General features: G+C 48.5%; 1 protein-coding gene and 1 non-coding gene across 8 annotated transcripts in view; both read left to right on the plus strand.

Moving 5' to 3' along the window:
- The window catches only part of Plec (plectin), a 61,170-nt gene that overhangs the window by 3,664 nt on the left and 34,476 nt on the right, over positions 1–23,030 (plus strand). The gene's annotated exons all lie outside the window — the stretch shown is intronic.
- LOC121461585 lies at positions 14,606–14,714 on the plus strand. The gene has a single exon (XR_005976201.1). It is a non-coding gene; the product is annotated as a U6 spliceosomal RNA (small nuclear RNA).

Genomic DNA, 23,030 nt, shown 5'->3' on the forward strand with positions numbered 1-23,030 from the left:
CGGGCTTGTCAGGGTCCGGCAGTCTAAACCAGTGTCCGGTGTCTTTGGCCAACAGACACGTGGGTCAAGGCTAAGACATCCCCTGCCTCCACTCTGAGGCAACTGCCTTTGTGGGGTGGGGGTGGCTGCTGTTGCCTGGCAGTGAATGGCATAGCTGCTGCCTCTCCTCACCACCCCAAACTGGCCAGGACTGAGCCACACCCTCCCTTGGCAGGGAACTCCATTGCACCCTGACTTTGTCCCCTGGAAATAGCCCCTTCTTCTTGTCTAGAGGGACTTTACAGTGTCCTACCAGCTCAGTCTGTGGTTTGGCAGTCCTTACCTGCTCCATGTCCTCCTGGAGCCTCGGACCTGCTCCGAGACTGTCAGCCACTCAAGGCCCACATGTCTGGCTCTGAGCTGGGGTCTTTAAGTTCTGGGTCCCTCTGTACCTCCCAGCTCTCCAAGACTTAGCGGTCTGGGTATGTGCCCCTGGAAAGGTTCATATGGAGGCCCCAGGCAGAGCCTAGCAAAGCAGTTTCCAGCTCCACATGGCTGGTTTTTCTGGCTCTGCCCCCAAGGGCAGCTCAGGGAGAGAAGTCCTGCCTCTGCTTTGCCTGGAACCTGTGGTGCCACTCCAGCCCACACCTCACCCAGGCAGGGTAGGTTTCACAGTGCTGTGGGCACAGTGGGTGTGTTGTGTGGGTATCTGCTAGTTCTGTGGTTGGCCAGTTTGCACATGTGGTTCAGGTGGTGAGGTTCCTTGGACACAGGAGGCTCTTGAGCCTGACCACTGGACCCCCAGAGAATCATTGGGAGTACCGGCCTGATGTTCAACCAGATGCAGGGCAAGGAAATAGCAATCTACCCCGGGCCACGACCTTCCTGGCAACCCCGAGGGCAGTACTGTGTAAACGAGTATTGATTATGTAGAGTAGTGAGTGCCCTCTCAAACCTTTGTCTGGTTGGGTTGCTGGGCAATAGGGTCGGTTGCCAAAGCCTGTGTAAGCATCCCACTAAAGCTGTCCTGACCTCTTCTTCCTGAGGTGGGGGTTTCCTGCTCATCCAGGAGTGTACTGACTGGTCCCCCCAGGTTCCTGGGACTGAGCACTGTGGCCTTCCCTAGCTTAGTTCCACTGGCGGCAGAGTTCCTATTGGGCTCACTGGGCGGTACTGGCCCCTCGTCTGTCTTCTGGCCTGGCCTTGGCTGGTGAGAAGACAGTGGGCACAGGCATGCTGCCTAGGGTGGAATTGTCACGTGACAGTGCAGCTGCCTATGCATGTGTGTCTCACCAGCCTCAAAGTAGCTGAGTCGCTAAGCAGGATAGCAGGTGCTGGGGGCTCCTGGAGCGGTGACTGAGGATCAAGAATGTTTCTGAGGCTCGCCAAGACACCAGAATCTCCTTGACTCTGACTCATACGGGGGATAGTTGAGGGCTGGATCTCTCTCTCTCTCTCTCTCTCTCTCTTTCTCTCTCTCTCTCCAAGACAGGGTTTCTCTGTAGCTTTGGAGCATGTCCTGGAACTAGCTTTTGTAGACCAGGCTGGCCTCGAACTCACAGAGATCCTCCTGCCTCTGCCTTCTGAGTGCTGAGATTAAAGGCATGTACCACCACCGCCCAGCTATCCTGCTTCTTTTTGAGGTCTGACCCTAGTGATCTCGTTGGGACCTGCCCCATTGGGCTACTGAGGTTCCTGGATTGCAAGGACATGTCCCTGGCAAGCTAGGCAGAAGACCTGGTACCTAATATTAGTCAGCAAGGGCCTTGAAGGTGATTATGCCTCTCTTCTAAGTCCAGCTCACCGCTGACCTTTTCTACGAGAGGCGGGGGAAACTTACCTGCCCTCGGAAGTTCCACCTCACACATCTGAGCTGAGGAAAGGTTCTAGCCTTTTAAAGAGATGCTAGCGTCTACTTTTGACTCATCCTACTGACCTTCACTCCTATTTACAACCTCCCAGACCTCTTCCCTGGAGTCATTTCTGGCTGCTCTTCTTTGGAAATTCCCAGCCTTCCCCACAGGGCAATGCTTTTCCTAAGAACTTTCCAAACTTCCGGTCTACTTGAGCCTCCTCTGTCTCCCTGATCGACCCTGCCTTCTATCCTTGGAGAGTCCTGCAGAGCTGAAACATGCTGGGGCTTGTGGCTGGAGAGCTCTGGGTGCCCAACCAGGAGGGAAGCACCCTTGTTATGGTGTGGTGGACTGCTGAACTTACTGCCATCTGGTCCACCTATGAGAGGCATCCTGACCCCTGGTTCCCACATAGAGCTATGCTACACTGCTGTGCTATGGGAGCTTGTGGCCATGAGGAAGGTGGGAAAGGTTTTTAAGGGGGATGAGATTATTTAGGTGTATGGAGATGGGATGTTTGGTAAAAAGGAAAACACCTGACTCCCCCAAAGCATGAATCAAGGCCACCTTCAAGGCTATCCTATCAATCACGGGAGCCATATAGCAATAGGAGGCATGGTTGGCAGGGTGGGGCTTGGGAGTGCTGACCAGACTGCCAGGTCATCTGGGCAAAGGGTATAAGAAACAAGGCAGGAGTGAGTACTATTGATGAGTGGGTGAGGTCTGGGGGTTGGGAATCGGCAAGAAGCGTCTACACAGGAGACTCACACATGGGCTGGGGAAACGGTGGACTAGAAGAGGGCTGGGAGCTGTCAGTCTGTCCACAGCAAGACCTGTCTGGGCGGCTCAAACTCCTTCGAAGTCTGCGGCCTACCTGGTACCGTTATGGGTCGTACCCGCTCCCGCGTTCCTGTCCTTTTCCACACTGGACTCTGAGCTCTGTTATTTGTGTCCCTGGCACCAGCACCCCCCGGCCCAGCTAGCCTTTGCAGGGTGTTTACATGAATGGTGACTGAGCAGGGATCCTCTGCAGTGGAGCTCAGCTGGCAGTCGTCTGGGGCTCTTCAGAGAGGACTTACAGTCTCTTTACTGTGGAAAGCAAAGCATGCTTAAAAACTAGTCGGACAGAATGGAACTACCTTAAAGAAAGTAGTAAAAGGTGTGTGTGGGGGGGGAGCCACTCCCTCACTTTCAGACTACGATGACCTCTGGAGCTGATGACCTCTGGAGCCACTGGCTGTTTCTTTCCAGCCCCCATTCTATTGACCTCTTGCTTATTATTGCTCGGATGTACTTCACACGCCATAGCACGATTCACTTGTTTAAAGTGTACAATTAAAGTGGTGACGGCGCTTGCTTTTAATCCCAGCAACTTGGGAGGCAGAGGCAGGCAGATCTCTGTGAGTTCGAGGCCAGCCTTGTCTACAGAACGAGTTCCAAGGCTACACAGAGAAGCACTGTTTTTAAAAAAACCAAAAAAGTGTACAATTTAATGATCTTTTTAAGAATATTGATGGAGTCATACATCCATCACAGTCAATTCCAGGACATTTTTGTTGTCACTGATCTGCTTTCAACCCTTATGAACTCTGGATGGAATATTTCATCTAAATGGACTCCAGCAATTTGAGCCTGCCTTCTTCTACACATACCAGTATTTTATCCACCTCACTTTTATTCTGACCCTCTTTTTTGTGACAGGAGCATAGCCCAGATTGGTCTTGAATTTGCAATACTCTTTCTTTCGCCTCGTGGGTGTTGAGTTTGCAGACATATGCCACCATGGGAGAAAGTTTCATTTTATGGCTATAGCAATGTTCGTTTGTGTATTTATCAGCTGATAAATGTTTGAATTATTATGACTAATGGTACTGTTAGCATGTGCACCCATGTGTATGTGTGGACTTGTACCTTTCTCTTGGGTAGATGACTAGGATTGGAGTTGCTAGGTCATGAGGTAATTCTATATTTAACCATTTGAGGACCTGCCAGATGGTTTTCCATCGTAGCTGAAGTATTCTACTTTCCCAATATTGCTGTGTTAAGTTTCTAATTTCTTCACTCCCTTTAATTCCCCCCTTCTCTCTCTTCTCCATCTATAAATTTTCTTCTTTATTTTTTTCCTTTTGTGGAGTGGGGAATGGATCCTAGGACCTTCAGTATGCTAGCTGCCTTTCTAGTGTCTTGAAGTATATTTTGAAATACTTAAGTTTTTTTAAAAAATACTTTTAATTTAAAAAATTGACAGTAGCCTCATTATTGGGTGGGGTGAGCACATGGTGAGCATATGAAGGTTAAAGGACAGTTTGTGGCATCCACTTCTTTTCTTCCGCCTGGGTATCAGGGATTGGACCCAGGTCTCCAGCCGTGGTGGTAATTGCTCTACCTGCTGAGTCATCTCCCCAGCTTACAAAGGATATTAAGTTTTCATTATTATATGCTGATTTATTTATTTTGTTCACATGTCATATCAAATAAATCATTTTTTTAAAAAAGAAACCATTGCTTAAACCAAAACTACAAAGATGTGTGCTTGTGTTTTTTTCCTTCTTCTTTCCTTGTGGTGCTGGGATTGAACCCAGGGCTTCATACATGAAAGCTGAATGATCACCACTGAGCTACACTTCTAGGTAAATATGTATATTTAGCTCATTAAAAAAGTTGCATTAAATTTCTGGGTAGAGCGCCTGCTTGCATGTATACCGTGTGTGTGCAGTGCCTATAGAGGACAAAAGAGGGCGTCAGATGCCCCAGGGCTGGAGTTACAGATGCCTTGTAGGTACTAGGAACTGAACCCGCATCATCCGAAAGAGGAGCCGGTGTTTTTCACGGCCAATCTGTATCTCTAGCCCCTATTCTTAGCTCTTATGTTGAGATCTTTGGTCTGTTTTGAGTTCATTTTGTGCTTGACGTGAAGTAGATGTCCACATTTGCGTCTGAACATCCTCTTGTCCCAGCATAGTCTATCATGGAGATTCTTTCCCCATTGAATGCTACTAACTGTCTCCTGTTTTTTGTTTTGTTTTGTTTCAAGACAGGGTTTCTCAGTAGCTTTTGGAGCCTGTCCTGGAACTCACTCTGTAGACCAGGCTGGTCTCGAACTCATAGAGATCCGCCTGCCTCTGCCTCCCGAGTGCTGGGATTAAAGGCGTGCGCCACCACCGCCCGGCTTGTCTCATGTTTTTAAATGATTACAAAATACTCCATTACTTGGAAGCATCACTGTTTATTTACTTGATCCTTTCAGATGGACATTGGACTTATTTTAAAAAGCTTATTGGGGCTGGAGAGAGAACGTGGCAGTTAAGAGCGCTTATTCCTCTCCCATAAGACCTGAGTTCTAGTCCCAGAACTCACTCTCGTTGCCTTATTTCTATTATTCAGCTCCAGGGAGTCCTATATCCTCTTCTGGTTTCCGCAGGCACCTGCACTCATGTGGTACACACACACACACACACACACACACACACACAAATATAAATATACATATGAATGCACATAAATAAAAATGTAGTAAAAATAAATATTTTTTATGGTTTTTCAAGACAGGGTTTCTCTGTGCATCCAGAGAACTCACTCTGTAGACTAGGCTGGCCTTGAACTTTCAGAGATCCTCCTGCCTCTGCCGCCCGAGTGCTGGGATTAAAGGCATGTACCACCACCGCCTGACCTAAAAAATTCTTAAAAAATAAAATAAAAAAAGGTTGTATTTCTAGGGCCAGTGAGCTGGCTCAGTAGTTAAAAAACACCTGCTGTGTGGGCTTGATAACCGAGTTCCATCCCCAGAGCCCATGGTGGGAGAACAAATTCTGAAAGCTGGTCTCTGGCTTCCACAAGCTCTCCTGGAACACATGTGCACACTCACATGTGTGTAAACACACACACACACACACAAAAATTAAAAATGTTGTATTTCTAGATTGTCCTCCAGTTGAGAGGAATCCTTCAGATGTGACACAGAACTTTTTACAGTCTTGGTGAGAAAATTCTAATTTGTGCTTGGCCAGTGGTGGCTCATGCCCTTAAGCCCAGGACCCGGGAGGCAGAGGCAGGCGGATCTCTGAGTTCCAGGACAGCCAGGGCTACACAGAGAAACCCTGTCTTGAAACAACCCCCCTGAAAAAAGAAAATTCTACTCTGAAATACTCTGTATTATTTGATTATTAATAAAGACCCGCATCTGTTTCACGGAGTTAGCGTTTATTCACATTTCTAAATTATGTTTTGCATATTTGGGGGGGTGTTGTGGTGGGTGGGGAAGGAGAGGTGGGGAAACAGATAGCTAGCATACATATGCTACAGTGTGCTTGTGGAAGTCAGGGGACAACTTTCTGGTGTTCTCTGCTGCGTCCACTTTGAAGGCTATGGGGATTGAATTTGGGTTGTCAGGCTTGGTGGCAAATACCTTTACTGCTAAACCATCTCACGGTCATTGGCCTTCCTTCCTTCCTTCCTTCCTTCTTTCTTTTTTTTTGAGTTACCTGTTTAAAAGTTATTGTTAATTTTGACATGAGTTGTTCCTTTGTCTGTCTGTGTGTGCATGTGTTAAGGTGTGTGTGAGTACACACATGTGTGCATGTATGTGGAGCTCAGAGAACAACCTCTTTCCTGATCGATGTCCTTTATTGTTGCTGTCTGGAGACAGGGTCTCTCACTGGAATGGAATAAGGAGGAGAGGCTGGCAGCCCAGGGAATCCTATGGGTCTGTCTCTCTCTGCTTCTCCAGATCTGGATTATAAATGTTTGCTTCTCCACCTGGCTTTTTTCTTTATGTGTACAAGTATTTTCCTGTACACGTCTGTGCACCATGTGTGTGCCTGTGGAGGCAAGAGAAGAGTCAGCTCTCCAGGAGCTATCGGATTCCCAGGAACTAGAGTTACAGATGGCTGTAAGCCTCCATGTAGGTGTTGGGAATTGAACCCAGGACCTCTGGAAGAATAGCAAGAGCTCTTAATGACAGAGCCATCTCCCCAGCCCCCACACCTGGCTTTTAACGTGGTTGCTAGGATTCTAACTCAGTTCCTCATGCCTGCGTGACAACCATTTTACTGACTGAGCTAACGCTCCATTTTTTAAAACTTCTTTTTCATTTGTGAGTGTTCTTTAAATGTTTATATCTTTAAACATTATGTAAATTTAATGTTCTCTGGTTATTCTGTAAGCATTTGAAGGTTTTATTGAATTATAGCCTTTCTATAGAAAAATGTACAAATTCTACACATATAGCTTCAATTTCAAGGTTGCCTTGTGATCACTCAGACCATGAGACAACGTTTTTGACTCCTCTGTATTCCAGTTGCTGAATCTGACATCATCAATGTCTTTTTTTCTTTTTTGGATTTTGGAAACAGGGTTTCTGTGTAGCCCTGGCTGTTCTGGAACTCTGTAGACCAAGCTGCCTCAAACTCAGAGATCCACCTACCTCTGCCTCTCAGCTATCTGTCTGTCTATCTTTATTTGAGTCTGTTGATAGAAATTTTGGGCAAATTAGTTTGACTATTTAATAATAAAATAATTATTATTGAGCCTGGAGTGGTGGCGCACACCTTTAATCCCAGGGCTGGGAGGCAGAAGCAGGAGGATCTCTGTGAGTTCGAGACCAGCTGGTCTACAGAGTGAGTTCCAGGATGGCTGGGGCGACACAAGAAACCCTGTCTCAAAAAACCCCAAATAATAATAATAATAATAATAATAATAATAATAATAATAATAATGGTGATTATTACTTGAAAGGAGTCTTGCTATGCTTCCCAGGTTGGTCTCAAACTCCTGTGCCCAAATGATCGACCTCAATTGAAGCTATGCGCAGCACAGTTCCTGGCCAGAACTATCTTACAAGTTTGCCAGCTTCATTCTGTGACCTTTGGATTTTATACTGTGGTTTGAATGGCTTTCTTTTATTAAAAAACAAAGCCATGGGCTGGAGGCATGACTCATTGTCAAGAGCCCTTACTACTTTTCTAGAGGAGCCAAGTTTGGTTTGCAGCATCCACGTCTGGAGGCTCACAGTATTATCCTGTAGCTCCAGCTCCAGCAAAACCCAGTGTCCTCTTCTGGCACCTGTGCACCTGCACACATGTGTACATACACACAGCGACACACGCTTGCATGTGCACACACACACATACACATGTGCACATGCGTACACACACACACACACAGGAAGAAAATAAAAGCGAAAATAAAACTACATACACCTATTTATTTTGTACCTTTAACTTGTCTGGAATTTTGGGGGTCCCTGAAATATAGAAGAGGCTCCAGGATCTGAATGTGTGTTCACAGGCAACAAGGAGTATCTTAAATGTCTTTTCTCCCATCGAACTCAGCTTCCTGAGAGCAGGGTCCATGATTTGCTGCATCCCTGAGCCAAGCTCCAGCGCCCCCCCCCCACCAGTTTCTAGGTGGGGCAGGTGGACTCTGAGCTGGACCTCACAGCACCCCAACTTATGCCATGACTCCTTCGTTCTCTGAAAAGCTGCTGAGGTGGCAGTGGAGATAGAGAGCGACTGGGTGGAGGTGCCCCGTCCATGCTAGAGAAAGTAAAATGGTAGGTTGGCATTGGGTGTCTACAGCTGGCTCTGAGATAGGGATGTGGCTGAGGAATACTGTATTGGGCATGGCTGGGGACAGACCTGCTCCTTAAGACCCTCCAAGCCTAGGGACTGGAAGAATGCAGAACACTAGGGTAGGAGGAGAGGGCTGCCTGGACATGAGGTGTGTGTGTGTGTGTGTGTGTGTGTGTGTGTGTGTGTGTGTGTTTTGTTTTGTTTTTCGATACAAGGTCTCTATGTAACCTTGGCTAGTCTGGAGTTCCTTTATGTAGATTTGGCTCCCTAGTGCTTGAAATAAAAGCCTGTGCCACCACATCCAGTTTGAGGACAAAGTCCCGAGAGCAAACAGAATCGGAAAGAATGCCTGGGAGCAATGGACGAGGGACTACAGGGACCTCAGCCAGATTCTTATTAGGGGTACAGTCAGTTTCCTGGCACCAAGGGATGTGTGGGAAGCTGATGGGGAGTGGAAGCTGGTGGAAGATGACAGTGCTCCCTTGGGATACAGGCCTTTAGGGCTTGGGATACCGGCCTTTAGGGCTCTTCATGCGTGACCTCTCTGTAGGGCTTGGGCCGTGGGAGGTTCCTCTAAGTTAGGCCAGTTGGCTATTGAAAGGGACATTTATTGTTTTCCCAAGGTAAAGGAGACCCTGATCCAGGAAGAAAAAGGAGGCCATTTTCCTTCCTTCCTTCCTTCCTTCTTTCCTTCCTTCCTTCCTTCCTTCTTTCCTTCCCTCCCTCCCTTCCTCCCTCCCTCCTTCCCTCCCTCCCTCCTTCCCTTCCTTCTTTCCTTTTCTTTCTTTTGTTTTTCTTTTGGTTTTTCAAGGCAGGGTTTCTCTTTGTAGCTCTGGCTGTCCTGGAACTTGCTCTGCAAATTAGGTTGGCCTCAAACTCTGAGATCCTTCTGCCTCTGCCTCCTGAGTGCTGGGATTAAAGGCGTGCACCATCACCACCCAGCTGTTGCCTTTCTCTGAGCAGAGACATGCTTGCTCTGACTAGGTTCCTGCTCATAGCATCTTGGAAGTCTAGCCCTTCTGTTTCCTTCTGTCTTTGTCCCTTTAGTCCAGGCTGGCAGGGTTGCTATGGCACAGCATTTTCATAAATCTGTGTCTTCCTCCCTCTGTGTCACAGAGAGCCAGGCCACTAACCAAGAGTGCCAGCCCCAGGGCTTTTCTAGATAATCTCCCTCCTCCTGACTCTGCAGAGGTAGTTGAATGGACTCATGAGTCACACGTAGGCAAAAGGCTATCTAGTCACACATGTGGCTTTCTGTCCAGAGCATCCTGTCCAGACAGTTACGCTCCAATGTTGGCATCTTTTTGCAAACTGAGTAGTCTTTTAATTTCCCAAATCATCAATGCTGGTTTCTTTTTGCTTAACAGTTCCTTCCTCAATTTCTTTTTCTTCCTGACTTTTAAGATGATCCACAAGAAGAAGTTGGGCTATAGCTGCTTGGAAATTGTTTCCGCTAAAAAATTCTTGTTCATTGCTTACAAATTCTGTACCCAGCAGTAGAACATAACCAGGTCAACTTTGGCTCCTTCAAGACAAGGATAATCTCACTTCGAGTATCTGAGAATATGTTTTTCTCATTTATTTATTCTTCCTTCTCCTCCTCTTTCTTTCTTTTCTTTCTTTCTTTCTTTCTTTCTTTCTTTCTTTCTTTCTTTCTTGTTTGTTGAGACAGGGTTTCTCTGTATAGCCTTGGTTGTCCTGGACCTGGCTCTATAGAACAGGCTAGCTTTGAACTCAAAGGTCTACCTGCCTCTTTCTCCTTCTTCTTGTCAGGATCTTTTTTTTTAAAAGATTTATTTATTTATTAAGCATACAATGTACAGATGGTTGTGAGCCACCATGTGGTTGCTGGGAATTGAACTCGGGACCTCTGGAAGAGCAGCCAGTGCTCTTACCCTCTGAGGCATCTCTCTAGCCCCTTGACGGGATCTTACTATGTATCCCTTGCAGGCCTAGTATTTACTATATAGATCAGCATGGCCTTGAACTCATAGAAATCTATCTGCCTCTTCCTTCCTCCCTCCTTTCCTCCCTTCCTTTCTTCCTTTTCTGTTTTAGTTATTGTTCTATTACTGTGAATAGACACCACAACCAAGGCAACTTAGGGCTTGCTTACAGTTTCAGAGGGTTAGAGTCTATGACCATTATGACAGGGAGCATGGTGACAGGCAGGCATGTCACTGGATTAGTAGCTAAGTGCTTAGATTGGGCCTATTGTGGCCTTCAGAAACCTCAAAACCCAACCCCAGTGACTTAACACTCCAATGAAGCCACACCCTCTAATCCTTCCCAAACAGTTCCACTAACTGGGGAGTAAGCATACAAACATGTGAGCCTTTAGGGGCCATTCTCATTCAAACCTCCACATTTTCTTTTCATATTTTTTTGAGGAGGGGTCTCCTATATCTCAGACCTAACTTCAGCTCACCATGTAGCCAGAGATGACTTTGTACTTTTGATTCCCCTGCCTCCAATTCCCCAGTGGTGGACTGCAGTCATGTGCCACCACTGCCAAGGTGCCTAGTTTATGAGATGTTGGGGTCAAACCCTGGGTTTTGTGCATGCTGGGCAGGCACTTTTCCAACTCACATGGTTTCACAGCAACGTCTTTAAGCTTCCTATTACCCTCTTCCCCTTTCTCTTAAGTGTTGGTTTCACTGTAGTGCCCAGGATAGCTTGAAACTCCTTGGCTCAAGACTTCAGAATAGCTGGGATGGGGACATACCATGGGTACTACACCCTCTCTCGTCCTTCATGTTTCCAGCAGCAACCAGGCAAGGCAGTCCTAGTTTCTCTCACATGCCTCAAAATTCTCCAGTTTCTGTCTGTTACCTAATTTTAACAGGTTTTGTTTTTGTTTTGTTGCTGTTGTTGAGACAAGGTCTCTTGCTGACCTGAAACTAGCTATGTAGACTGGGCTGGCTTCAAACTCAGAGATATGCTTGCCTCTGCTTCCTAAGTGCTGGGTTCAAAGATATGCACCACCTTGCTTTGCCTCCATTTCCACATTTTCAGATATCTGTGACACAGCACCCCATACCTTGAAATAATATCTGCATTAATTTCCTTGGTCATTTTGGACCACAGCAGGTCAGAAGTCAACATCCAAGTGTTGGTGGGAGCTTCCTCTGGAGGCACTTGGGAAAATCCTGCCTTCCCTTAGATCATACTTCCAGCCTCTGCCTCTCTGTTTTTTCTCCCTGTGTCTCCTGAGGACACTGTCCTTAGACCTAGGACCACCTGGATAATCCAAGATGACCTCAGTTTGGGGTCTTAGTTAGATCTGTCTCCAAGTCAGTTCATAGTTATGAATTTTTGGGATGTAGATGTATGTGTTGGGAGTCTGCTGTTTCATTCCCACTTCAAATTGTCCTCTAGTGTTTGATTGATGTAAAACTTAGGTATGTTTTCTTTGTGTTTATTTTTTTTAAACACGCCTGCCCCGTGTTTGTTACTGTGCTTTACTCGTGACTTTATGATGTAGTGTTATGAAGTATTTTAGACTTTTGTAATAAGTTCTCTAGCAATTGGGTTCTTTTTACCTGGCTTTTAATTTTGTTTTGTTTTGCTTTTTTAACATTCTTGTTTTGCCCAAATATATGTACATCTGTGCATTGCTTGTGTGCCTGGTGCCCTTGGAGGCCAGAAGAAAGTGTCAACTCCTCTTGAACTGGGGTTACAGATGGTTGGGAGCTACCATGTGGGTTCTGGGAATAGAACGTGAGTTCTCTGGAAGATCAGTGAATGTGTTTAACCACTGAACCAGCTCTGCAACCCAGTCAACTAGGGCGTTATCTAAAGAAGGTACCCAATGAATCTTAGCAGCTGTTTTTTTGTCTGTCTGTTTTGCTATCTATGTCTATCTATCTATCTATCTATCTATCTATCTATCTATCATCTGTCATCTCTTGTGTTTTGAGACACGGTTTCTCTATGTAGCCCTAGCTCTCCTGGAACTTTGTAGACAAGGTAGCCTAGAACTCAGAGATCTACCTGCCTCTGACTCTTGGCTTTTCTTTGCTTTTTTAAAAAGATCCTCCCCCAGATTATTTTATGTTTATGAGTGTTTTGCTCGCACATATTTATGTATACCTCCTAGAATTGGAGTTACAGGTGGTTGTGAGTAACCACGAGGGTTCTGGGACCTGAATTTGGGTTCTATGCAAGAGCAACAATTGCTTTTAACTGCTGAGCCATCTCTCCAGCACTGACCTTTGTAACTAACTTTCTTTCTTTCTTTCTTTCTTTCTTTCTTTTTTTGAGACAGGAGTCTCTCTGTGTAACCCTGGCTATCCTGGAACTCATTGTGTAGACCAGGCTGGCCTTGAACTCACAGAGATCTGCCTGCCTCTGTCTCCCAAGAGCTGGTATTAAAGACATGAGCTACTATACCTGACCGGTGTACTCCTGGCTGACCTTTGTAACTTTTTTTTTTTTGAGATTTCTCTATAACTTTAGAACCTGGTCTGGTGTCCTGGAACTAACTCTTGTAGACCAGGCTAGCCTCAAACTCACAGAGATCCGCCTGCCTCTGCCTCCTGAGTGCTGGGATTAAGGGTGTGTGCCACCACTGCCTGGCTCCTTTGTAACGTTTTAATGCTAGAATATGAATAGCTTTCTGTGACGTTAATTATGCTGTCATATTCCTGTCTATGGTTACATCATGGCTTCGTTCTACATTGCTAACAAAATATGTGAGAATGAGTATTTTACACATTATCTTATCAAAAGACTTAAAAGTAATTGAGAGTGAATTATTTATTTATTTCTTTTTGGCTTTTTCGAGACAGAGTTTCTCTGTTCAGCCCTGACTGTCCTGGAACTTGCTCTGTAGAACAGACTGGCCTCAAACTCAGAGATCCGCCTGCCTCTGTCTCCCAATGCCTGGTGGGACTGGGTATTTTAATAAAGATAAGAGGCTTCTTTAGCTTGAGGTGTTGGAGGGTGAAAGTTTATAATCAGACGGCCCCATCTGGTCGGCCCCTCGTGAGGCTGCAGTAGGGTAAATGGCCTCACGTGGGAGAGCTGATGGCCGCCGAGGAGAAATCCTGGAAGGTCCAGGCTCGTTGAGAGCAATCTGCTCTGGCAAGCGCTAATCTCGTCCCTTGAGAGACAGCACCCCTGTGAGACAGCATTAATCCTTCTTAAACAGCTAATTATTTCTCTTAAGGTTTGCTGCTTCAATCCCTTTACCTTGAGGAGTTAAGCCTCAGGTGAACTTTGGTGTGGACCAATCACATTCAAACCATAGCAGTCGACACATCGGAGTAAACATTTCCTTCTCCTAGAACTTTGAGGTTATAATTATATATATCTGCTATAGGCGGAATGGTTCCGATGGTAAAGGTGATGACCTGAGTTGTCCTCTGCCTTCCATTCCGCTGCTGCACACATACGATAAACAAACAAACCAATAAGTAAATGTTAAAACTTCCGATTTTCAAAATTTAGACTTTATTTACACCAAATTGCAATTATCATATTGATAAAATCCAAAAGTCTTGAGTTCTGAGACTTGATGAGAAAATGGCAAACGGATGAGGGGAAATGTCTATCAGAAATAATAGACATACTAGCAGGAAAGAGGAGCTGCCCTCCTGTGTGCCCATTTAGGGAGCAAGGGTGATGATGGGGTTGATGGAAGAGCCAGGGTTGAAGCATGTCCGTCGGATGTCAGCTTTTATGTTAGAAGATGGAAAGTCGAGACCCTATTAGGATTTACTTGGTTATTTTCCATAAGGAAACTGGAGGAACAAGCAGGAAGTGATCGTATTTACACTGTGTTTGGGATCGTGAAGGGACAGGATGGGAGGAAAGGTGTTAATTCTCTACTTTTAATGGTTATGTGACCCCCTCCCTGTCACTTTCCTTTTTTTCCCCTTTCTTTCTTTTTTTTCTTTTTTGGATTTTTCGAGACAGGGTTTCTCCGTAGCCTTTTGGTTCCTGTCCTGAAACTAGCTCTTGTAGACCAGGATGGCCTCGAACTCACAGAGATCCGCCTGCCTCTGCCTCCCGAGTGCTGGGATTAAAGGCGTGTGCCACCACCGCCCAGCCCACTTGCTCTTTTTGTTTTTTGTTTTTTAAACACCCTCCTCCCCTTCCAACCTCCAGTGCTGAGAATCGAATCCAGCCAGGGTCTGTGTGTGCTGGGCAGATGCTCCACCATTGAGCTGTGTTCCCGGCCCTCTGTCCAAACAAGCTTTAGTGGCTTGTTCAGGCAGCACATATACTGAAGCTGGAACCATACAGAGAATATTAACATGACCCCTGCACACATATGATAACTCAGATTCAGAAAGTGTTCCATAGTTACAAAAATAAACAAATTTTAAAATAATTTCTAAGATGTTTGCAGGTATTGCAATCGATTCTTCCTAGGAGTAACAGGGAGAGTGAGCTTTTACCTCTCCAACATCCAGTGTTACAGTTTCACAGACATAATACATCCTTACCATTACATAGGTGAGCAGGCAAGGGACATGTTAGCGAGTCTTCTCCTGCGCCAGCAGCTGGGTTGACCAGAACCACAGTTAGTGTTTGTGCCTAAGTCAACTTCCCGAGCAAAGTATCTGGGAAGTTGGGCAGCTGCAGTCTGTATGGGGCCTAATGACTCAGACTTAGCTGGATGTGGTGGCTGAGGCAGGTGGATCTCTGTGAGTTCCTGGCCAGTCAAAGATACATAGTGAGACATAGTTAGATATCTTGGGTCCTTTTCTTTTTTGTTTTTGAGACAGAATCTCACATAACCCAGGCTGCCTCAAACCCATGATGTAGCTGTGCGTGACCTTAACCTCTGACCCCCTGGTTGCCAGGATTATATAGGCATGAGTCACGGCTCCAGATTCTTAGGTATTTTGAAAATGTATTTAAAGCCAGTAGTCCAGTGAACTCAGACTTGCTTTGGCCAGTGGTAGGTTGAGTTTGTTTGGGTGGTAAGAGAAGCAATAGATGGTACTGGAAATTTTGCTGGGTCCTGATGCTAGGATGACAGCCACACTTGTCTCTCTCCATTTTGTGGTAGAGCTGTTGGCCAGAATGTGTGAGGCCCTGGCTTCTGTCGCCAGCACATCCAACTCTCAACAGATGACAAGCCAGGATGTCTCAAGCCAGGAGACAGATGAGCTGACAGTGCTTTAGAGATATGTGGGCTTTTAAAAAAATTTTAAAATTTTAATTTTGTTTTGCCATGCCGTGGTGGCACATATTTTTAATCCTAGCACTCAGGAGGCAGAGACAGGCGGATCTCTGTGAGTTCGAGGCCAGCCTGGCCTACAGAGCAAGCTCCAGGACAGCCAGGGCTACACAGAGAAACCCCATCTTGAAAAACAAAAACAAAACAGAAAAAAACTGTTTTGTTTGTGTGTGTGTGTGTGTGTGTGTGTGTGTGTGTGTGTGTGTATGGGCGTTTTGCCTGCATATATGTCTGTGCACCACTTGTGTGCCTGATGCCTGAAGAGGCCAGAAAAGGGTGCCATGTCTTCTGGAAATGGGGTTTCCAGATGGTAGGAGCAACTGCATGGCACTGGGAATCCAGCTTGGGTTCTCTGGAAGAGCAGCCAATGCTCTTCATTGATGAGCTATCTCTCCAGCCCCATTCTTTTGTTTAATTTTTTAAAATCTTATTTTACACGTATGTATGTACACCATATGCATACAGCACCTGTGGAAGCCAGGAAAGGCAATGAATCTCTTGGAGTTACTGATGGTGGCCAGCTGCCCTGTGGGTGCTGGGAACCAAATCCAGGTCCTCTGCAAGAGCAGTAAGTACTCTTAACCCCTGAGCCAAGCCCTCGCCCAGTAGTAAAGTAAGCAGAAGTAGAGTTCTTCAGAAATATATCTTTCTTGGATTCCAAGATTTCCCTTTTTCGTTAGGTCCATGTTTGCTGTGGTGACAGCTTATGGGGTGAACAAGGGAGGGGTGGGGTGAAGCAGAGAGAGAAGCCTTTCTGCAGAGGCCTGGTCCTCTGGGGCCAAAGGTATCTACTGACATCATCTATAGATGGCACAGGTCACCCTGTGCAGGACCAGCTGGGCCACTCCCCACTAACATAATCCACAATCAGTGAGCCCCAACAAGAAGGCTGCCATTCAGGCGGATCTCTGTGAGTTCGAGACCAGCCTGGTCCACAAGAGCTAGTTCCAGGACAGGCTCCAAAGCCACAGAGAAACCCTGTCTCGAAAAACCAAAAAAAAAAAAAAAAAGAAGAGAAGGCTGCCATGGTGGGCAGACAGGTTTGAAGAGGGGCGCCTTGAGGGGAGCACCAGTCTGAGGTTGAAACCAGGTTGTGAAGGCCCAGGGCCCCAAGGGGTGACTCATCTGATGTGTAGGGCGGGTGGACGCAGGATTGGACCAGGGCTTTGCCTTTGGTTTGGGTATGTGGAAGAGCTCTCTAGGGTCACAGGGCATGTGTGAGGAAGGGTTGCTCAATGTGTAAAGGAGAGGATCTGGCTTGATCTAGATCCTGGAGTTCTTTAGGTGTTCCTTCCTTTCTTGGTATTGTCAGAAAGCTTCAAGAGGACGTGCCTTTGTCCAGGATGTGTGTCCCTAGGGCAGATGACATGATTGGACCCTTAGTCACCATGGGAGTGGTACATGGCCAGACTGCCTGTCCTCTGAAGATAGCCAGGACAAGTTGGAGGTTGTGGCTTTCTGCTGTGTCCCATGCTGGTGAGCCCAGCTGCTGCAGTGAATGTCCTATTGCTTTGTCAGTAAAATGTGTCTCTAATCCACAGTTGATTGCCAGGGGCCTAGAATCGTGGAACGTGGGCAGTGAGGCAGGGGAAAAGCTGAGCACTGTGGCAAGGGACCAGCCGTGTTGCTTCTCAAACAAAGATGGAGAAACGGGCATCCTGATTTTGTGCCACCACCCTGCTTCCTCCCCAAGGACGTCTCTCTTTCCCCCAGGCCTTTCTCCATTTTCAGCCTTGATATTTGCCAGTTCTTGGGGCTGGAGGGATGGCTCAGCAGTTAAGAACACTTGTTCTTAACCCCTTTGGATGTCAGTACGGCAATTTCTCAGAAAATTAGGAAACAACCTTCCTCAAGACCCAGTAACACCACTTTTGGGTATATATCCAAAGGACGCTCAATCATGCCACAAGGACATGTGCTCAACTATGTTCATAGCAGCTTTGTTTGTCATAGCCAGAACCTGGAAACAACTTAAGTGCCCCTCAATTGAAGAATGGATAAGAAAAATGTGGTACATTTACACAATGGAGTACTACACAGCAGAAAAAAATAACAATAGCTTGAATTTTGCAGGAAAATGGAAGGAGCTAGAAAACATTATTTTGAGTGAGGTGACCCAGACACAAAAAGACAATTATCATATGAACTCATTCATAGGTGGTTTTTAAACATAAAGCAAAGAAAGCCAGCCTACAAACCACAATTCCAGAGAACTTAGACAACAATGCAGACACTAAGAGAGACTTACATAGATCTAATCTACATGGGAAGTAGAAAGTAGAAAAAGACAAGATCTCCTGAGTAAATTGGGAGCATGGGGACCTTGGGGGAGGATTGGAGGAGGGAGGGGAGAGGCAGGGAAGGGAGCAGAGAAAAATGTAGAGCTCAATAAATATCAATTCCAAAAAAAAAAAAAAGAACACTTGTTCTTGCAGAAGACCCGGGTTCAAAACCAGGTGGCCAGCGACCTGAATTTGCCTCTAGTCTGCATGCCCTCCGCATGCACATGTGCATGCACAGACACAGACACACAGCTTGTCCAGGTTCAACTTAGTAAGAAGTAGAAATTTAAGTGGGAGCATTTAGAAAATTGTGGGGATCTTTTTTCCTTTCTTTTTTTCTTGAAGTCAGGGTTTCTCTCTGTGGTCTGTGTAGCCCTGGCTGTCCTGGAACTCTCTTTGTAGACCAGGCTGGCCTTGAATTCACAGAGATCTGCCTGTCTCTACCTCCTGAGTGCTGGGATTAAAAGCGTGTGCATGGCAAAAATCATGTTTTAATTCTTTACCGATTTCCCCAAATCTGGAAACTGGTAGACTGACTGAGTCCCCAAGATGGCAAGAATGGCGGCTGAGGGGTTCAAGAGCCATATGAAACCGATACCTGGATTCTTAGTCTATGTCTGTGGGTGTTGCCAGCATTATTCCTGTGCCGTTTTCATGGCCTCCCTGGCTCTGACTTGACCCATGCAATAGGCCTGTCTGCGAAAGGATTGGTACTCTGAATCTGAAAAACCAACAGAGGGTCTTGGGAGAGGACCCAGAGTGTAGGCTTGAGTGTGCCAGGAGACTGAGGGAGGCTGGAAACATCCTGTGGAGGTCACCTCTGTCCCTCATTGTTTACCCAGCACAGAGGACCAGGGGTCCACATGTTCTCTGGTGACTTTTTGTGGGACACAGAAGTAGGTAGAACTGACCTCCTGCCATGGATATTCTGTCTAGGATGCAGGCAGTTACCAACAGTGCGCTGCTGACCTCTGTGCTGGTTGGAGCAGATCGGCTGTGGCCTGCTTCTTGGTAGTGGTACAGGACCAAAGGACTGGACCCTGCTACGAATTCCATGTCATTCTGGGTGGCCGTAAAAGTGGTAGCAAGGGGACATACTGAAGGGCAGAGTCAGAAAACTTTGGGGAGCTGGCTGTGAGGGATAGTGACCCCAAAGTTGACAGAGGTTGGTGGTGAGTGGGATGCCGGCGACCGGTACCACAGCTGGACAGGTAGGGCATGGCAGAAACAGTCTGACTGGAGAGGAAGGGCTGGGACATGGAAGCATCTCGAACCCAGGATGGTGCAGTGATCAAGTGTCACACTTGAAGAGATTGAATGGGACAGGACCTAGGGAAGGGGCATGCTGCTGGTTGCCCTCCATTTCCATCTATGGGACAAAGCTGGGGGTTCAGACTGTGTGTCCCCTGTAAGAAGTGGATAGATGGCTGAGGCTTCAATGTGAGGGACAGGCCCTGTGCAGGTGCAACCTGCAGGCCATTCATAGGACTCTCAGGTAGCAGGGGCCCTGGACTGTGGAGCTGGCTGTGCACACATACTTGGCTGTTGTCTGTTGTCTGGGTAGTCCGGCTAGACTTTATTGGTTAGGAAGCTCATGCTGGCTGTGTAGAAGGGGAGGGGCAGTGTGGTGCATGGCCTGGAGCATGCGCTTTGGTCAGAAGTGTCCTGAGCATTGATTAGCAGAAGCCCCGCCCCTGGCTAGCAAGCCCTGCCCCACACCTCCCAGCTCCTCCTCCAAGCTGCAGTGCTGGCCTTGGACAGTGCGGTGTGGTGCAGTCCTGCACACAGTGGCTGCAGCACACCGTCCTCAGCCCCTAAGTGAAGACATGGACCCCTCGAGAGCCATCCAGCATGAGATCAGCTCCCTCAAAGGTACAGTCTTGAGGAGCCTGGCTCTCCGACACTCAGTGACCTCTGTCTGGGTGCAACATCCCTCGGGTGAGCGTCAGGGTCAGCTGTCTTCCTGGTAGCATTGAAAAGTGCTGAGCTGCAGATGGAGGAACCTCTAGGCTCTGCTCTTCCAGGTTTCCTCCTAGGACTGGGTGAGAGGAGCTCCTGCAGCAGCCCCGCAGCCCTGCAGTGAGTACTGGATTGGGCAGGGCTGAGTGCAGCAGCAGTACCAGTGGGAGGGTGTGAGCGAGCTTGGCCCCTGAGCAATCAGCCTGCACTCCCCGCCTTGGCCAGATGCCTCACAGATTGGGGTTTGAGCGGGCAGTGTAGGCCTGTAGGGACCTTCATGCCCAAGGCACTAGGCGCCAGACGGGCTGGCCCTGGGAAAGGCCACACTGTGGCTCTTTTGTCCAGGGTTGGGGGGCTAGGGGACTGCCCAAGGGCGCTGTCTGGTTGCTCTGGAAACCTAAAGGGGCCGGCCAGTTAGTGTGGCTGGTCTCTTTCAGTGCTGAATCAGCAGCTTCTCGGTGTTTCTGTAAGATAGGGTAGGGCACAGGGAGTTCTCCTAAGCCCAGGGACCCTGGAGACAAGCAGACCCAGACTAGGGTTGTGTGTATGCCTGTGCACGTGGGAGATGTGGGAGGACATGTTGTTCTAGGCTCCTCCCTGCGGTCTCAGGCCTGCAGGTGCTTGGGCTGGCGGGAGGGAGGAGAGATTCCCTAACCCATTGCTCTGGTGCTGGGAACTACTGCCCTCTCCTGCCTAGGGGTGGGATGGGGATGGTGGCTGGGGGGGGGGGGGGGGAGAGTTAGCCACTGGAAGAGCACCCACGTGGGTCTGGACAGAAGAGACTTCAGGTCCAAGGGCTCAGAGGACTTTAGATGTGGCTGGAGATCCTTTGGCGATGGTGGTGAGATATGTATTGGCTTGGGAGGTGTGGGGTTGGAGATTAGATGAAATTAGGTTAGGAAATGATGTCAGGAAGATGGGGGGAATGTTGAGTGGGGATGGGTTAAGTATAGGGTAGTGAGGAGAGGTGTCTGGGGACAGGCCAAGCAAGTAGGAACTTGTTTGAACTGTTTGCACTGTTCCCAAAGCTGAAACACTGGTGTGGAGAATCCTTAGGTCCTGCAGGGATGGGATATGTAGCGGCTATGTACTCTCGGTCTTGCAGACCTGACTTAGTTAGTGCTGCCCCGCCCTCCCAGGGCCGGGCTCTGAGGGCCTGGCCCCCTTCCTGCCTTGGCCAGGCTAGGGGCGTGGTACAGGGAGAGCCCTGCTGCAGTGAGCTGGCTGAGTTGGCCTCAGGGAGGGCTTTGGGAACTGTTGGCTGAGCCTTCAGAGTTTCCACCCGCCACCAGCCCTGTGTCTGTATGTTTGGAGTCTGCTGGGGCGCCATGGTGACAGCCCATAAACCCGCCCCACGCACTGCTTTGTTGGCTGCCTGCCTGCCGCTGGCCAGCACCTCCCACCGCAGGATCCCCCACCCCCGCCCTATTTATAATCAGTTCCTGAGTTTGCAGTGCTTGGTGGGAATGGGTGTGTCCTCTTAGGGAGAGCCTTAGTGGCATGTGGGTTTGGTGGGGGCACAACATGTAGAGTTGGGGTATTGGGTGGCATCGGGCACAGACTCTAACCATGCTGGACCCTCGGTTATGAGGACCCAGCAGTATTGACAGCTGTGCCAGGCAGTCCTTCGGGCATGTGATAGTTCCTCTTCCTTTCACGTCGGTCCCTAATGGTGTCCTCGTGTCCTCTCCCCAGCACCTGCTCCTCTGGCCACAAGTGGCCACTCACGCTGCTGGGGGATAGGGAATTTTTAGATGGCAGGGCCACCAAGCCTGGGGCGTCAGGGACGTGGTGACTTTGATTTACTGCGGCAGCTGGGAGTCCCTGGTCTCCAACAGCTGCGCTGGAGGTGTGGGTGGGTGGAGGCCTCGCCCAGATCACTCCGCCCTGAGCTCTCTGCAGAGCTCCTGGGCTGGAAAGTGGCTTTGTTCCTGGCCTGGCATGGGAGTGTTAACTTCTGTGGGCATTTGGAGATAGGGGCACTGTCCCTTTCTTTTTCCGATGACAGCAGCAGTGGCACCTAGAGCCAGCTGTCTGCGTGTTCTGGCTGCTGCCCCTGCTCTTCTTCAGGTCTCTGCCCCGGTGTCTCCCCCACAAACCCCAAATTCCTCTCCAGGCCCTAATCGTCTTCCTTTGGACTCTTCCAGTTTTCCAGTTCAGGCAGCCCCTCCTTTCAGATAGTTGTGAACTGATGACTCCCGAGATCACAATTGGGGGGGGGTGTTCTTACAATGAGGACCCTCCTGCTTTCTGCTCTCCTTTTTCTGTCCATTCTGTCATCTTTTGGGGATGATTCTTGATCCATGTTAGACCCCACCTTGTCCTTCACAGTCTGTGAACCTTGAAGAAGTATTTTAGAAACTGATGTAATTTCTAACATTGGAGCTATATGTGGCCCGGGAAGGGAGGAGCAGTTTATTGGTGCCCCCCACTCTTCAAGGGGCCCTGTCAGTAGTGGGAGGGGCCGGCCCTGCTGCTGAGTCAGAGGGGGCCGGCCTAGGCGTCCTGGAGGGCGGGCAGGCGGGAGGCTCAGACAGGCAGCCTTGCCGGCAGGAATTCACAGAGCCAGGCGCTGGAGCCTCACTGCCCCTGAGCCTGCGCCCTTGTGCCTAGAACCGGAGCCTGCTTGCCTACTTGCCAGTGGCCCCTGCCACATCCTTTGCCAAAGGAGCCTCATCAGCCTTCTGGCTGTGCCCCACCTGCTGCCCTCACACTGTGCTGACCGGCAGGCATCCAGCAGCCATGGTGGCAGGCATGCTCATGCCGTTGGACCAGCTCCGGGCCATCTATGAGGTGCTCTTTCGTGAGGGGGTTATGGTGGCCAAGAAGGATCGGCGGCCCCGCAGCCTGCATCCCCATGTGCCTGGCGTCACCAATCTACAGGTCATGCGTGCCATGGCCTCACTGCGAGCTCGGGGTCTGGTGCGGGAGACCTTTGCCTGGCGTCACTTCTACTGGTACCTGACCAACGAGGGCATTGACCACCTGCGACAGTACCTACACCTGCCACCAGAGATCGTGCCTGCCTCTCTGCAGCGTGTGCGCCGCCCTGTCGCCATGGTGATGCCTGCACGTCGTCGCTCCCCTCATGTGCAGGCCGTACAAGGTCCCCTGAGCTGCCCACCAAAGCGGAGTCCTCTGCCAGCTGAGGACCCTGTCCGTGAGGAGCGGAAGGTCTATCGCAGGAAGGAGTTTG

Source organism: Microtus oregoni, unplaced genomic scaffold, assembly GCF_018167655.1.
Source record: "Microtus oregoni isolate MIOR12 unplaced genomic scaffold, Mior012 000022F_ref0000154, whole genome shotgun sequence".
Classification (NCBI taxonomy): Eukaryota; Metazoa; Chordata; class Mammalia; order Rodentia; family Cricetidae; genus Microtus; species Microtus oregoni.